This window comes from Malaclemys terrapin, chromosome 7, assembly GCF_027887155.1.
Source record: "Malaclemys terrapin pileata isolate rMalTer1 chromosome 7, rMalTer1.hap1, whole genome shotgun sequence".
NCBI classification, from domain to species: domain Eukaryota; kingdom Metazoa; phylum Chordata; order Testudines; family Emydidae; genus Malaclemys; species Malaclemys terrapin.
The window spans coordinates 31,665,218-31,681,372 of NC_071511.1; the positions used below are offsets into that span (position 1 = coordinate 31,665,218).

Below are 16,155 nucleotides of genomic sequence, written 5' to 3' on the forward strand. Positions count from 1 at the left end.
AAAAATTCCAAATAGGTTGATACAATTGTTTATTTCGAATTACTTTTCATTTTGAAAATTCCTTCAATTTTAATTTTTTTTAAATTAAAAACTCAAACTCAAAACAAAACATTTCATTTTGGATCCAACAAAATGTTTCCTTTGAGACAAAATGAATTTTTTTCTTCAACTTTTCAATTTGCCAAAAATTGTGAAAAACCCCAAATGATTATTTTTTTTTTCAAAATTGCCAGCAAAGGAGAAAATCCGTTATTTACACAGCTTTAGCGAAGGGGCCTTGTCAACAGAATCAGCCAATACTAGTCCAATGTGGTAGTGTTTCATGCCCCTTTCACACTAGTGTAAATTGGTGCACAAGGTGGAAGACTTTGAAGAATCAAGCACTCGGATTTTGACCCCCAGGATATCAGCACTGGTGCATTAGTATAAATCTAATTTGCACTAGTGCAGTTTCCTAGTGCAAATCACGTGTATGCAAGGGATTCAAAGCAGTGCAACAGCAATAGGTCTCTACACTCTAGTGTAGACAGGAGCTGAGCAAATGGATTTTTTGATTTAATGGCCATTCAAAAAAATTAAAACAAAAATAGAAAATAATTGTTTTGGTTGAACCAAAAATGAAAATTTTTGAAAATTTTGGCAAATCAAAAAGAAAAAAAATTAAATTTCAAGTCAAACAAAATATTTTGTTCAACCCAGAAGGAAATGTTTTATTTTGTCAGCCTATTTTTACATTTACATTTTTAAAAGTAAAATTAAATAAAAAATGGAAGTGTTTCAGTTCAAAAACAACAAAATGATTTTTTCTGATTTTTGTTTTTTACTTACCGGCACAATTCAGTGAAATCGATACAAATTCGCACAATGTTTCTGAGTCACTGAATCTGCATTTTTTGCCATAAAAGTTTAGGTGAAGAAATCTCGCCCAGCTTAGTCTACCCTGGTGTTAGTGAGCTGTGTTAACAGCTTCATTTAAACACCTGCATCAAAGGAGCCTTTTGGAGTGTACAACAACCATGTGCTTTACTGACCCCTGGGGCTATTCTGAGTATTTTGTTTACACACATACAGGCGTCTCTCATTGACAGAGCACTCACATAACAACTTGCAGCAGAGAGAGGATATCCTGTGTGTTTTGCAAGGTTAAACAAAGTCCCCTACACAGAGAAAGCTGTAGGACTTCTAGCTGTGTAGGGGGCAGCCCAGTCCAGCCAGAAAACACAGGGATTTCAGATATGTGCTCATGATCATTCCAAATCATTCACTGCTCCCCAGCTGTCATGCCATGCGACAGCACAGCTCCACTCCGGGCTAGACACAGAGCTCAGCCTAGCAATCCTAGCTCTCTGCCAGACTACACCGTGGGTGGGTTGCTGGGATACAGCCCACTCTTGGGTTGCACCAGTCACACCAATCTCATTCTGTAGAGGACTAGGGATGGACAGATGAGTGACTGAGAACGCCTCCTGACTGCTTTACCCCCAGCCCATGTCTGTCTGGGGGAGCTCATGTTGAATGATAAAAGTGGGGGTCACAACTCCAGGGTTCTATTCTGGACTCGCAGAGGTAGTGGGTTAGTGCAGTGGGGGGAAACTGTAAATCAGGACTGCTGGATTCTAATCCCAGCAGTAGGAGGGGAGTGAGGTCTAGTGGGTTAGAGCAGTAGGAGCTGGCACTCCCCGGGGTTGTACCACCAGCTCGAGGAGAGGAGAGGAGAGAATAGTCCAGTACTCAGAGCAGCAAACTAAAAGTCAGGATTTGTTTCTCCTGCTGGCTAGAGGAGGAAGGAAGAGGAGTGGGAGTCAAGACTCCTGGATTCTATCCCCAGCTCTTGCAAGGGAGTGTGGTCTGATACTTTGAGCACAGAAGTGGGAATCGGAGGTCTCTTCCCCTTTCTTTCATTGACTGGCTGCGCTGTGTGAATTTGTGGGGCCAGGGATGTCCCTACCCCCTCTCTGTCTCAGTGTCCCTATTTCATGAAGTGCTTTGAGAGCTACAAACAAAGGGCTGGAGATGATGGAATTCTCCCTCCATTTACACCCGTGCGCTTCAGTGCAAATTCTGGGTGCAAAGTATTATCACTCCACCCCATACCTGGAGTAAGGAGTAAAGATTTATCCCAGAGAGTAAGATGCAGAGGTTACAGGCAAAAGCCCTGGCCCCAAATAAGCTTAGCTTTCAGCACATGAGTAGTCCTCATTGGACTCACAGGCATGTGAGGAAGGATAGTGCAGAGGCTAAGACACAAGCCTAGGACATGGGAGGCCGGGTTCATTTGCCTGCTCTGCCAAAGTCCATGTGCAACTTTGGGCAGGTCACATAATGAACAGGACTGAAATCAATGGAGCCCAAAGACCTTTGAGGATCTGGGCCTTACTTGCTCTGTGCCTCTGTTTCCTCACATGTAACATTGGGATAACAGCACTCCCCTGCCTCCAGGGTGTTTTGTGAGAATAAATATGTTAAAGGTGGTTCTGTGTTTGTCCAGCACCCAGCACTAGGCGGTCCTGACCAGGGTTCCTAGGCAGGAGCACAATACATTGTGAGCAGCTCAGATGCTAAAATGATGGATGCGTAAGACAGATGGTTGCAGGATCAGGTCCTAAGATAAACCTTGGCCCAATCTCATCTGGTTCTGCCTGTCCCAGCTGCTAGGACAAATGCACGCAACCTTCCCCTGACCCTTTTAGCTGGTGATGCCTTTAATTGTGTGTGTGCTGCACAGAGCCCATTTCAGCCCCAATCAGCCTCACTGATGACAACCAGACTCCAGCACTTCCATTTATCAAAGCTAATATAAATATTTCCTTCCGAAGAACAGAACCCTAATAAGTGAACTCTCCTGGCCAGCGCAAAGGCATAGGAGATGGCATTAGGTGCTGAGAAGTTCAAAATGCACAGGCTCTGCCATGGACCTGTGGCCCCAATCCCCAGTTGAAATCGGGCCACTTTACGCCACTCTGGTAGCTTCAAATCCACCCAAGCAGGGAGGCTCCCTGGGGTTAGGGTTCTGGGGCTCCTAGCCCACAGCTTAGGGGGACAGATCAGGGGCAGAGCTAGCAAGCCCTGCACTCTGGCTGTTCTCTGCTCCCCCAGAACTGTACTTCCTCACACTCTGGCTGAAATTTTCGGACGGGCACAGCACCCACAATCATCAACAGGTTTTCCAAAGAGCTTAGCCATCACCCATCCAAATAAGTTTGAGCTCTGAGCTATTTTGAAAATCAGGGCATAGGAAGTGTCACAGTGGGAGCTGCTGGGTGTTGAGACGTTTGGAAATCCAGCCCTGAGCTGTTTGGAAAACGCCAGCATGCGTGTCTGTGCAGCACCTACCACAACGAGAGCCCTGATCTCAGTCCGGATCTGTGCAGCATCTGTGCAGTGGGGGCCTCTAATGATAATTAGGTTTCTGGGTGCCCAACGTGAGACTCCTTTTTCCTGATTAGCAGAGGTGCTGAGCAGCTACAATTCACTGTGCAAGTCAGTCAATAGGAACCGTGGGGGGGCATACCACACACTGACCCATGGGTTACATCAGCACCTCTGAAAACTAAAGACCCTCAGCAATATGTTGAGATACAGATGCAGATATCGGAGGCATTACATGTAGCCTTTCTGCCACGTGTTTCTGGAAGCAAAAGGGCCCAAGAAATTCCGGACTAGCTTTAATGCCATGTGGGCTACATACAGTAGGATGCAATACCGCTGTCCCCCACTGGGGGAGCTGCTCTTAGAGCTGTCGTACACCTGGCTGGCACCAGTGGTCTGGTCCTGCAGAACATGGGTTGCAGGGAGCAGAGGGGAGAGGCATAGAGCAAGAGGTGCAGGCTACAATGGGACCATTGCAATTCAGATTGTAGGGTTGTCTGCACATGCTCCCTCCAGCCCAGCCCCCACAACAGTTTGGGTACCAACCACTGCTGGCTTGAGTTACGCAGAGAGTCAGACTAGATCAGTGGTTTTCAAACTTTTTTTCTGGCCACCTAGTTGAAGAAAATTGTTGATGCCCGTGACCCAACAGAGCTGGGGATGAGGGGTATGGAGTGCAGGAGGGGCTCAGGGCTGGGGCAGAGGGTTGGGGTGAGGGCTGTGCAGTGGGACTGGGAATGAGGAGTTCAGGGTGTGGGAGGGAGCTCTGAGCTGGGAGTGCAGGCTCTGGGCTGGGGCCGGGGATGAGGGGTTTGGGGTGCAGGAAGGGGCTACAGGTTTTGGGGGGGCTCAGTGCTGGGGCAGGGGATTGGGGCACGGGCTTACCTCGGGTTGCTTCCGGTCAGTGGCACAGCGGGAGTGCTAAGGCAGGCTTCCTGCCTGTCCTGGCACTACGGACCACGCTGCGCCCCGGAAGCAGCCAGCAGCAGGTCCATCTCCTAGGCGGCCAATGGGAGTGCGGAGCCGGTGCTCGGTGTGGGGGCAGTGCGCGGAGCCCTGTGGCCCTCACGCCTAGGAGCCGGACCTGCTGCTGGGCGCTTCCGGGGCACAGCACGGTGTCAGAACAGGTAGGGACTAGCCTGCCTTAGCCGGGCAGCACCTCCAACGGGATTTTTAACGTCCCGGTCAGTGGTGCTGAGCAGAGCCACCGTGACCCAGTACTGGGTCGGGACCCGCAGTTTTAAAACCACTGGACTAGATGATGAGAGTGGTCCCTGCCAGTCTATGAAACTGGAAGAGCAGGTCTGAAAACAGCCTGGGATTTGGGTTACCTGATTCAATTCCAGTACCAGAGTCAGTCTATGGGTGCAGAACAAAGGGAGTCAAATTCCATTGTGGGGACCTATCTCTGTAAAGTACTTATATGACCTCCATTATATTAATATCCAAGCACTTTGAAATCTGAACATACTTTGCTTCACAACACCTTTCTTTACCAATGGGGAAACTGAGGCACAGAAAAATTAAGGCCCAGATCCTCAAAGGTTTTTAGACACCTACCTCCCATTGAGGTAGGTCTCTGTCCAAGGTCTATGTCCGAGAAAGGAATAGAACCCTGGCCTCCAAAGTCCTGAGTTAGCATCCTAACCATTGTTGTTGTGATGGAGGGACCAACAACTTACGTGCAGCAATAAAACACTCCCCTGAGCACAGCAAGTTACAGCGTTGTAAAGCGCCAGTGTAAACAGTGCCCCAGCGCTGTAAATTAATCCCCTCGTGGAGGTGGGGTACCTGCAGTGCTGGGCGAGCTCTCTCCCAGCGCTGGCGCGCGACCACACTCGCACTTCAAAGCGCTGCCGCGGGAGTGCTCCGGTGGCAGCACTTTGAAGTTTTGAGTGTTGCCACTGCCTAAAAGGCTCCATACAATTAGCAGCTGCAGTTGAACCCTAGACTTTAAAGACTGCCAATACAAGCGGATATCATTTGAGCTACAGGAGTAGAGATAAGTAGGGCTGGAAATCTTCCTGCTTCTGGCCATAATGCAACTGGGGTTCAGGAGGAAACTGTCACTGGGGCACTGGCCAGCTTCGCGGGGGGGGTGGAGGGGGAGGATATGATGCCAGATGGGCACACTGGTCTGATCTGGTTTAGCAATTCTGATGTCCCTATAGCCATAGCCCCAAACCCCACATCATCATTGCTGTGAGCTGCAGCTCGAAGAGTGGCTCCTGAAGCCCCTTTTTCTAATAAGGGCTCACATGCCATCAAGTTAGTGGGAGGGTTTGTTAGTGTCAGGGTCTAAGCAGCATGTGGAAGAACAGGGTCTTCACCTTGATGGGGGTCTGTGCAGCACCCAGCCCAGCAGGGTCCCAATCTCAGTCAGGGTCCACGCAGCACCCGCACAACAGGGGCCTCTAATGATAATGAGGTTTCTGGGTGCCCAATGTGAGACTCCTTTTGCCTGATTTGGAGAGGTGCTGAGCAGCTACAAGGTCCTGTGCAAGTCAATGGGAACTGCGGAAGCATCTAACACACACTGACCAGTGGGTTACATCAGCACCTATGAAAATTAAGACCTTCGAGATGTTACACAGGCAGATATTTGAGGCACTTAAATGCAGCCCTTCTGCCAGGTGTGCTTGGCAGCAAAAAGGTCCAAGTTCCATTTGTTAAGGGTTTCTTCTCAAAACTTCCACAGCACTGCCTCAAGCCTCTACCCAGAAACCTGGGAACCCTAAATCAACTCCTCCGAGTGCCCTTGATAGACAATACCTCCTCTAAGCAAGCCCTGAGTGCAGGGGTTTAAAACAAAAATTATTTTACTAGGGGACAAAGAATAAACATGGGGAAGCCAGCAATTACTACATTAACTATATCTATTAAGTAAGACTCCATTTCTCCCCACCCCCAGGTGTCTTAGAAATAGTCTGAACCTCCATCCCCTTCTCAAAGTTGTGAATGGCTAATGAGACAACCCATTCTAGCATTAGGCGCTTCCCTCCTCCCCACTTACAGTTTGTTGTCCAGAGTTTGTAGAGCCAATTTCAGGCAGGTTCATCTCCAGCCGCTAAGTGAAGGGCTGCCAGAGTTGCTCAGGGGACTCTACCAACTACCACAGTTGAGATGATTACAGCTTTGTAGCCAGGTAGGGAGGCCCACACCCAGGGCCATATTAACCTTTTGTGAGCCCCCATGGGGGCAATGGAGCATGGTGGGGGGATTGGTCCCTGGAGCAAGGGGCCAGCCAGGGGCATGGCATGGCAGGGGCGGCCCCGCTCCGCCCAGCCCAGTGCCAGGGCACTATTTACAAACTGGCACACTGTGTCCCCCTCCCCCCGAACTGGCCAAGACTGGCCAGGCTTCTGCATCAGTCCCAGGCAGTTCAACTCCAGGGAGACAGGTGGGGCCACACAGGTGGTGGGAAGCAGAGACTGCCCGGAGCCAGAGGTGCACTGCGGTCTGGCCAGGAGGCAGAGAGAAGCCGGTGGGTGGGACCAGGATGGGGAGAGGAGCCCTCGGCCGGCCAGCGGGCAGGCCGAGAGGAGCAAGTGGCGAGCACAGGGGAGCCAGCAGGCTGGCAGGGTCTCAGGGCATGGTGCAAGCAGAGCAGGCTGGGGCCCCTTCTGAGCATGGGCCTGGCTGCCCACACCAGAGACCCTCAGTTAAGTTGCTGTTGCTCTCTATGGCTTCAGTCCAAGCTGCCTTAGCAGCATCCCTGACTCTGTTCCATTCTAAGCCTTCAAAAACAACCCAATAGCACAAAGGACCCTTAACATAATTCATTCTACTCAGAAAGCACTTACAGCACAGAATAGAAACTTACTTCCGCCAGGGTCTCTCATCCAACTGCCCCAGACTGAGCTTGTGGTCAGGGTGACCCCTCCTCCCAGGCACATTTGGTGCAGTTCTCTTGTCCTTTCATTTCCCCAAGAGGGATATGGAAGTTTCATCACCCTCAAACTCAAAAAACTTACCCAGAATTTTACCAAAATGCCCCAAACTATCACAAAACTGAAATGCAAATGAGGATTGGCCCATTCAATAGTTTCCCTTTCCTCTCCCACAGACGGCTGCACAGAGCTCCCTTCGGTATGGAGTCCCTGTCCATCTGGCATTCTCAAGCAGCTCTGGGATGCTCTTCTCCCTGTTTGCCAACAGGCGTCAATAGCGAACTCCCTACTCACTAGGGCTTCAGACCTCAAGGCGTACATAAAATTTGTAGTCCCTTTTGAAAGTCCCATGTAGCCACTTTTGAAAGTCCCATGCCCTATTGCTAATTTGAATTGCAGTAGTAGCATACAGGCCACAACCGAGATTAAGACCTCACAGTGCCAGGTGCTGCATAGACCCCGACTGAGATCAGGGCCTCATCTGGACAGGCCCTGCAAAGACACAGTGAGAGACAAAGGACAGGTTATTATCCCCATTTTGCAGTTGGGGAAACTGAGGCACACAGAGCAATAAAGTGACTTGTCCATAGTCACACAGGGAGTTTGTGGCACCGCTGGAAATTGAATCAAGTTATTCTGAGTTCTGGTCCAATGGCTTAACCACAAAACAGTCCTTCTACCTGAAAAGCACTGGCCTCTTCTGCAAAGATGGCTACAACAGGCAAACTAACAGGTGGTGGAAGGGAAGCCTTTGCCTATTGACTGTACATTTCACCAGAATACTATCCTTGCTGTCAAAGGACGAGACAAAGGGGCTTGGAACCTCCATGGCATGAGCATGTGCTGTGTCCTTTTCAGCTACAGCAGGAATTGACAGCCCTATTGACTGCTTTGGGGTAGCTCCAGATAAGTATGATTACTATGGCACAGTAATAAAAACAATGCTTTTGAATCTAGCAGACTGAGGTGTTGCAAGACCCAACAGCTGGAGGTTGAAGTCAGCAGCATTCCAACTGTCAATAAGAGGCACATTTTAAACAAGGAAGGTGATTAACGACGGAAGCAGATTCCTAGAGGATGAGATAAATTCTCCATCACTGGAAGACTTTAAATCAAAGGATGTCTTTCTAAAAGATACACTCTACTTAAACCACACACGTTTAGACTGGGAACATGTAGGGTGATTTTCTGGCCTGGGTAAAGCTGGCTGGATTATTTTTTTTTCCTCCCAATTTTAAGTCTTTAGAGAAAAATAAAAAAAACACAAAATAATGCCACCACAGTGTCTCGTGGGAGTGGTAGTTCTGGTGCCTCATGCTCCCTTTCTCCTCTGTAGGCCAGGACTCCACTGTGATGGACTAAAAGACAGTCCCTGCCCCAAACAGCTTACAATCTAACTAGACAAGGGACGCATTTGACAGATGGGGAAACTGAGGTATAGACTGATGAAGTACCTTGCTTTAGGTCACACAGAAAGCTGGTGACAGAGCAAGGAGCAAAGAACTCAGAAGTCCTGACCCCTACTGCCTAGTTGATTAAACCCACTTCCTTTCCAGAGCTGGCAATTCAGCTAGGAGTCCTGAATCCCAGTACCCCTATGATCTAACCACTAGACTCACCTCCCACGGCTGGCAATAGAACCCAGGGATCATCGATTTATAGATTTTAAGGCCAGAAGGGACCATTAGATCATTTCATCTGACCTCCTGTATAGCACAGGCCAAAGAATTTCACCCAGTTACCCCTGTATTGAGCCTACTCACTTGTGTTTGACTAAATCTTTAAGCATTAATCCAATAATTCCTGAGTCTGGGTTCTGACTACCAACCCCACCCCTGCTCAAACCACTAGACATCACCCCCCACTCAGAGCTGGGAATAGAATCAAGGATGTCCTGACTCCCAACCCCACTGTCATCCTCCTAGATCCTGCTCAGAGCTGGGAACAGAACCCAGGGGTGCTGACTCGCAATCCAGTGACCTCCCCACTAATCCACAATAATTAGAAAAATCCTGCTCTAGATTTTTTTTTTAAATATGTCCATTGTAAACATGACACTTCCATTTCCTGCTGGGAGCAAAAGGCATTTTCTCCTCCCTTAATTATCCCAGAAAAGGGCCGTTTTGCCTTGAGTTAGTCAGCTCGTATATCGAGCACAGAATATCAGCAAAGGCTGTGTAAAAGTGCTAGGGAGGCTGCTCTAAAAAACAAGCCATAAAAGCAGATAATGCAGGTTCATGGAGGCACCTCAAGAGTCAACTGATTTCATATCACCCAGGATCACAATTAAAAATGTACTCCTAAAACACAACCTTGCATTATTTCTAACCCTCCTGTCCTAATACTGCTGAAATAAAGGTGCTCTTTGCAGAGACCACAGAATACGATTGTAATCCTTCTTTTGAATTTCCTCTAGCAGCTTTTATCTGATCAGTTCAAAGCGCTTTACATTAAAATTGTAAATTGTATTTGTCATAAATATAAAGGGAAGGGTAACAACCTTTATGTATGCAGTAATATAAAATCCCTCTTGGCCAGAGGTACAGAATCACTTACCTGTAAGGGGTTAATCAATTCAATTAACCTAGTTGGCACTTGACCAGAAGGACCAATGGTGAAAGAAGATACTTTCAAATCAGGGGGAGGCTTTGTTTGTTCTCGTATGTGTGTGTTCCCTCTTGAGACAGAGAGAGGACCAGGGCAGGAAAAAATATCTCCTAAAAAGATCCTGAATGATACATCTAAAATTACAGAAATTGTAAGTAATAGCAAGGAAATGTGTTAGATTATCTTTTGTTTTAGCTTGTGAATTTTCCCCTATGCTGAGAGGTAATTTTATTCCTGTTTTGTAACTGGGAAGCAAAGTCAGAGGGGAATCCTCTGGGTTTTGAATCTTTTTATTTACCCTGCAAAGTTATCTTCCATCCTGATTTTGCAGGTGTGATTCTTTTACTTCTTCTTTTTTTAAATAAGTAAAAAGTGATTTTATTAAATATAGAAAGTAGGATTTAAGTGGTTCCAAGTAGTAACAAACGGAACAAAGTGAATTACCAAGCAAAATAAAATAAAACATGCAAGTCTAAGCCTAGTATAGTAATAAAACTGAATACAGATAAAATCTCACCCTCAGAGATGTTTCAATAAGTTTCTTTCACAGACTGGACTTCCACAGACTTCCTAGTCTGGGCACAATCCTTTCCCCTGGCACAGCCCCTGTTCCAGCTCAGGTGATAGCTAGGGGATTTCTCATGACTGCAGCCCCCTTTGTTCTGTTCCACCCCCTTATATAGCATTGGCACAAGGCGGGAATCTTTTGTCTCTCTGGGTCCCACCCCCCCTTCTAAAAGGAAAAGCACCAGGTTAAAGATGGATTCCAGTTCAGGTGACGTGATCACATGTCACCTTAAGACTTCATTACCCACTTGCCAGCACACACGTATACAGGAAGACTTACAAGTAAAACAGAGCCATCTACAGACAATTGTCCTGGTTAATGGGAGCCATCAAGATTCCAAACCCACATTAATGGCCCACGCTTTGCATAATTACAATAGGCCCTCAGAGTTATATTTCATATATCTAGTTTCAGATACAAGAATGATACAGTCATACAAATAGGATGAACGTACTCAGTAGATTATAAGATTTGTAACAATACCTTACAAGAGACCTTTTGCATGAAGCATATTCCAGTTACATTATATTCACATTCATCAGCATATTTGCATAAAATCATATAGACTGCAACATCACACCCTCCTCCTGAACTTACTGCCAGAGACTTGGACACTGACCATGGCAGAGGCAGTGTACCTAAAATTCATTTTTGGGCTCCCCTCTGGGACAGACACTCCTGTGTCCCCCAAAAGAGAAAGAGACCCTGATCCAGCTGTGAGCTCACAGCTATGACAGACCTTTCACTGGCCAGTAAAATCCCCCCCCCACACCTCACTCAGGTTGGGCTTGCTTCCAGCTACAGAGTCCCTAGGGTTTGTTCCCACTGCAGCAGTCACCAGGACCCGAACTTCCAGCTCCAGAATACATGTCTCTGTGCACCTCTTCCACTTCATTACAGCCAGTTCATGCTTCTGGGTCTTAATTGCTTTGTCTTTTAAATTCAGGGTTTGCTGGTGGGCAGCCTTTTCCCAGGCAAATTGCACATCAATTTCCATTTGTTTTCCCTTTAGACCATCACTCGATGAGCTGGCATTCCACAGAGAACCCCCTCCTGCCAGAACAGACACCCCTCCACTCCTGTCTTGCTAAATTAGACACTCCAGTCAGCTTCAGCACAGACACAGAGATTGGATCACACCCATCTGCAGTGTCAGGGTTCCCTCCCCACTCTTAACTCTAGGGTACAGATGTGGGGACCCGCATGAAAGACCCCCTAAGCTTATTTCTACCAGCTTAAGTTAAAAACTTTCCCAAGGCACAAATCCTTTCCTTGTCCTTGAACGGTATTGCTGCCACCACCAAGTGATTTAAACAAACATTCAGAGGGGCCACTTGGAGCCCTATTTCCCCCCAAAATATCCCCCCAAACCCCTTCACCCCCTTTCCTGGGGAGGCTTGAGAATAATATACCAACTGATAGGTTAACAAGTGAGTAAAGACCAAATCCCTGGGTTTTAGGACACTGAATCAGGTTCTTAAAAGAAGAATTTTATTTAAAAAAAAGCAAAAGAATCACACCGGCAAAATCAGGATGGAAGATAACTTTACAGGATAAAGAAAAAGATTCCCCTCTGACTTTGCTTCCCAGTTACAAAACAGGAATAAAATTACCTCTCAGCTTAGGGTAAATTCACAAGCTAAAACAAAAAATAATCTAACACATTTCCTTGCTATTACAATTTCTGTAATTTTAGATGTATCATTCAGGATCTTTTTAGGAGATGTTTTTTCCTGCCCTGGTCCTCTCTCTGTCTCAAGAGGGAACACACACATAAGAGAACAAACAAAGCCTCCCCCGATTTGAAAGTATTTTCTTTCACAATTTGTCCTTCTGGTCAGGTGCCAACTAGGTTAATTGAATTGATTAATCCCTTATAGATTAGTGATTCTGTACCTCTGGCCAAGAGGGATTTTATATTACTGCATACATAAAGGTTGTTACCCTTCCCTTTATATTTATGACAGTATTACATCTAGAAGGCCTTAATAAGATCAAGAGCTCTCCATCCCACTGACCCCAACTGGGACCCCCTTTGTCCCACTTAAGGTGATCAGATGTCCAATTTTATGGGGACAGTCCCAATTTCTGGGTCTTTTTCTTATATAGGCTCCTATTACCCCCCCCCCCGTCCCAATTTTTCACACTTGCTGTCTGGTCAACCTAGTCCCACTGGGCACTGCACTGACCCCGACCGGGGCCCCCCATCCTGCTGGGTGCTGCACCGACCCCGACTGTGATTAGAACCCTTCTGTGCTGGGAGCTGCACAGACCCTGACCGCCACTGGACCCCCTTATGCTGGGAGCTGCATAGACACATTTTAAAACACAGTCTCTGCCCCCACAAGCACTTGAAATCTAAATAAACAGACAGACAAAGGGTGGTAAGGGGACATAGAGGCAAAGTGACTTGTCCAAGGTAACACAGGAGGTCAGTAGTAGAGCATCCGAGGAATTTTATCTCCCAGTCCCCTGGCTCTAACCACTAAACAACATACCCCTCCCAGAGAGGGGGATAGAACCCAAGAGTCCCAGTTCCCCAGTCCCGTTCTGTTTTAACCATAATGTTGTCATACAACACCCATTGTAGGCATCAATGTCGAAAACACACAAACAGCACACACGAGAGGCTCTGAATGAGACGGTTCCATGCTTTTCCAATCTATTCAAAGCAAACCATGCAGCCAATGACAAGCAGCTTCCATCCAGCATCTCTTGCACTCATTCACACTCACTCCCTTTAATCCTCAGAGAGAGTCTTCTTTAAATCATCTTCTTCAAGGAGTGCAGAGAGTGTGATGGTTATTAACCAGTAAGTTGGGTACAGAAGGAAATATGAGCCCAGATTCCATACCACAGAAGAATTCCTCCCATTGTAGGAAACACTGGGACAAGGGGCAGCTGAATTTTAGGGGATTAATGGTGATCAATCCCACCAGTAATGTCACTGCTATGTCCTGGAGAGGTGGGTGGCAAATGGTTTTCTGGTCCTGCTAATATTTTTGAGAGTTCAATTTTTTTTCTCATCTCGAATCAGGACAAAAAGGTCAAAAATCCTGAAAACATTCGCAAACTGAACAACAAAACCATTTCTGGGTTTGGGTCTGTGGAAATGTTTTCTTTGGATTTCAACCTTTTCTCTTTATTAAGCGGTTTTAGGCCTAATTAGCTTAAATTTCTAAACAGAAAGTTGTTTCCAACCAAACCACCTGAAATTTTCATTTAGAAAAATGTTGGAACGAAAAATGTCGACAATTTCAAAAAAAATGTCCACTACATTTTTTTGAGTCAGGAAATGTGTTAAAACGGACCTTCATCAACGAATGGGAATTTCTCAACAAATATTTTTAATCAAAAAATGCCTAACCAACTCTAATGTCATGTGGGCTGTGTACAGCAGGATGCAGTACCACCTGCTCCCACTGGAGGAGCTGCTCTTAGGTCTGTAGTACACCTGGCTGGCACCAGGGGAGTTCTGATCCTTCGGCACATGGATTGCAGGGAGCAGAGGGGAGAGGCATAGAGTAAGAGGTGCAGGCTTCAACGGGGCCATTGCAACTCAGATTGTAAGGCAGTATGCACATGCTCCTTGAAATCTATGCTGGCTTGGGTAATGCAGAGAGTCAGACTAGATGATCAGAATGGTCCATTCCAGTCTATGAAATGGGAAGAGCAGGTCAGAAAACAGACTGAGATCTGAGTTTCCACATTCAAGCCCTGTATTAGAGTCAGTCTGTGAGTGCAGAAAGAAAGGAGTAAAATTTCATTGTGGGGACCTAACTCTGTAAGGTATTTATACAGTCCCCATTACATTAACAGCCCCCTTTTTACAAATGGGGAAACTGAGGTACGGAGAAACTAAGGCCCCGATCCTTAAAGGTTTTTAGGCACCTAGCTCCCATTGATTTCAAACAGCAACTTACCCAAGAGGTCTATGTCCGAGAAAGGAATAGAGCCCTGGTCTTCAAAGTCCTCAGCTAGGACCCTAAGCATTGGTCCCTCCATCACAACAAAAAATTACATGCAGCAATAAGGCTCCATACAGCAGCAGCTGAAGTTGAACCCTAGACTTTAAAGACTGCCAGTACAAACTGATATCATTTGAGCTACAGGAGTAGAGATAAGTAGGGCTGTAAATCTTCCTGCTTCTGGCCATAATGCAACTGGGGTCACTGGGGCACTCAGATGGGCACACTGATCTGATCTGGTTTGGCAATTCTGATATCCCTATAGCAATAGCCCCAAACCCACATCATCATTGCTGCAAGCTGCAGCTCTAAGAGTGGCTCCTGCAGCCCCTTTTTCCAATAAGGGCTCACATGCCATCAAGTTAGTGGGAGGGTTTGTTTGACTTGTGACGTGATATTTACACAAGGTTCAACAGACAGATGAGAAATACAGGGACAATAACATAAGCTGCCGGAAAACTTCTGCATTTTTACCTCCTTCCCTCCTGCCTCGGCAAAAATTGGATTAAAGACGAGAGAAGCAAAACCACACGGGGATGGAGCGCAGAAGGGTTATAAAGTTACGCTAGTCTTTGGAGAAGGACAATGCAGGTTATTCTCCATATGGAACTCACTCAGGTACAGTAGCTGTTGCCCACTTTCCAGGCATGTGTTAGGCGCTGGTGAGGTTTTATTAATGCAGCACTTTGGAAAGTAGGGTGGGCTTATGGGTAAGGTGCTAGGTTAAGCTGGGTCATTGGACAGCTTTATTCGCTTCCCAGCTCTATCACCAACTCCCTCTGTGACCTTGGAGACAGTATGGCTTAGTGCAGTAGCTGTCAACCTTTCCAAACTACTGTATCCCCTTTCAGGAGTCTGATTTGTCTTGCGTGCCCCAAGTTGCACCTCCGTTAAAAACTACTTGCTTACAAAATCAGACCTAAAAATACAAAAGTGTCCCAGCATGCTGTTACTGAGAAATTGCTCACTCTCTCATTTTTACCATATAATTATAAAATAAATCCACTGGAAGATAAATATTGTACTTACCTTTCAGTGTATAGTATATAGAGCAGTATAAACAAGTCATTGTCTTTATGAAATTTTAGTTTGTACTGATTTCACTAGTGCTTTTTATGTAGACTGTTGAAAAACTAGGCAACTAACTAGATGAGTTGACATGCCCCCTGGAAGACCTCTGGGCACCCCCAGGGGTATGCATACCCCTGGCTGAGACCCACTGGTGTAGTGGCTAGAGTACTGGCCCATCTCCACATTACCTTGTAACCTATGTTCATCTGGAAGGCTGGTGCTCACTGTATAGTTCTGTACCTGCTGGAAGTGAGGATTCTATTCCTGGCTCAGCCACTGGCCTGCTGGTCAATTTGGGCAAGCCGCATCACCACCCTGTGCCTCAGTTTCCCTATCTGTAAAATGTAAGCTTGTGGCTTGCTTTGAGCTGTCTGGCTGAAACGGGATGTACAAGAGCTAGGGGGGTTATCATCTCAGCTTCCCCACACGTACGGTCCTGCATTGTGCAAGTAGCTTGTAATCTCCTCGGGACAGAGACTCCCTCCCAAACTGTGTGTATGAAGAAGGAGGGTGTCTGTACTGGGAGGAAAACGTAGCTGTGCTGGGTTGTTTTCCTCTCCAGACATCCTCCCTGTGCTAAACACCATCAAATGCGGCTTGTAGCGTTTAAAATGCGGTGTGATTTACAAAAGAATGAGTCATTTTGCTCTCCAGATCCATTCACTGCTAAAGGACACAGCAC

The 16,155-nt window shown here is 46.7% G+C and overlaps 1 protein-coding gene across 4 annotated transcripts in view; it reads left to right on the forward strand.

Moving 5' to 3' along the window:
• The window catches only part of CHRM1 (cholinergic receptor muscarinic 1), a 46,246-nt gene that overhangs the window by 13,643 nt on the left and 16,448 nt on the right, over nt 1-16,155 (forward strand). For 3 of the 4 annotated variants that reach the window (XM_054035672.1, XM_054035674.1, XM_054035673.1), the window contains exon 1: nt 14,845-15,020. The exons of the other annotated variant lie outside the window; for it this stretch is intronic. The gene's annotated coding sequence lies outside the window, so the exon portion shown is untranslated. Of the gene's footprint in view, nt 1-14,844; nt 15,021-16,155 lie in introns of those variants that run through there. 4 annotated transcript variants of the gene reach the window in all.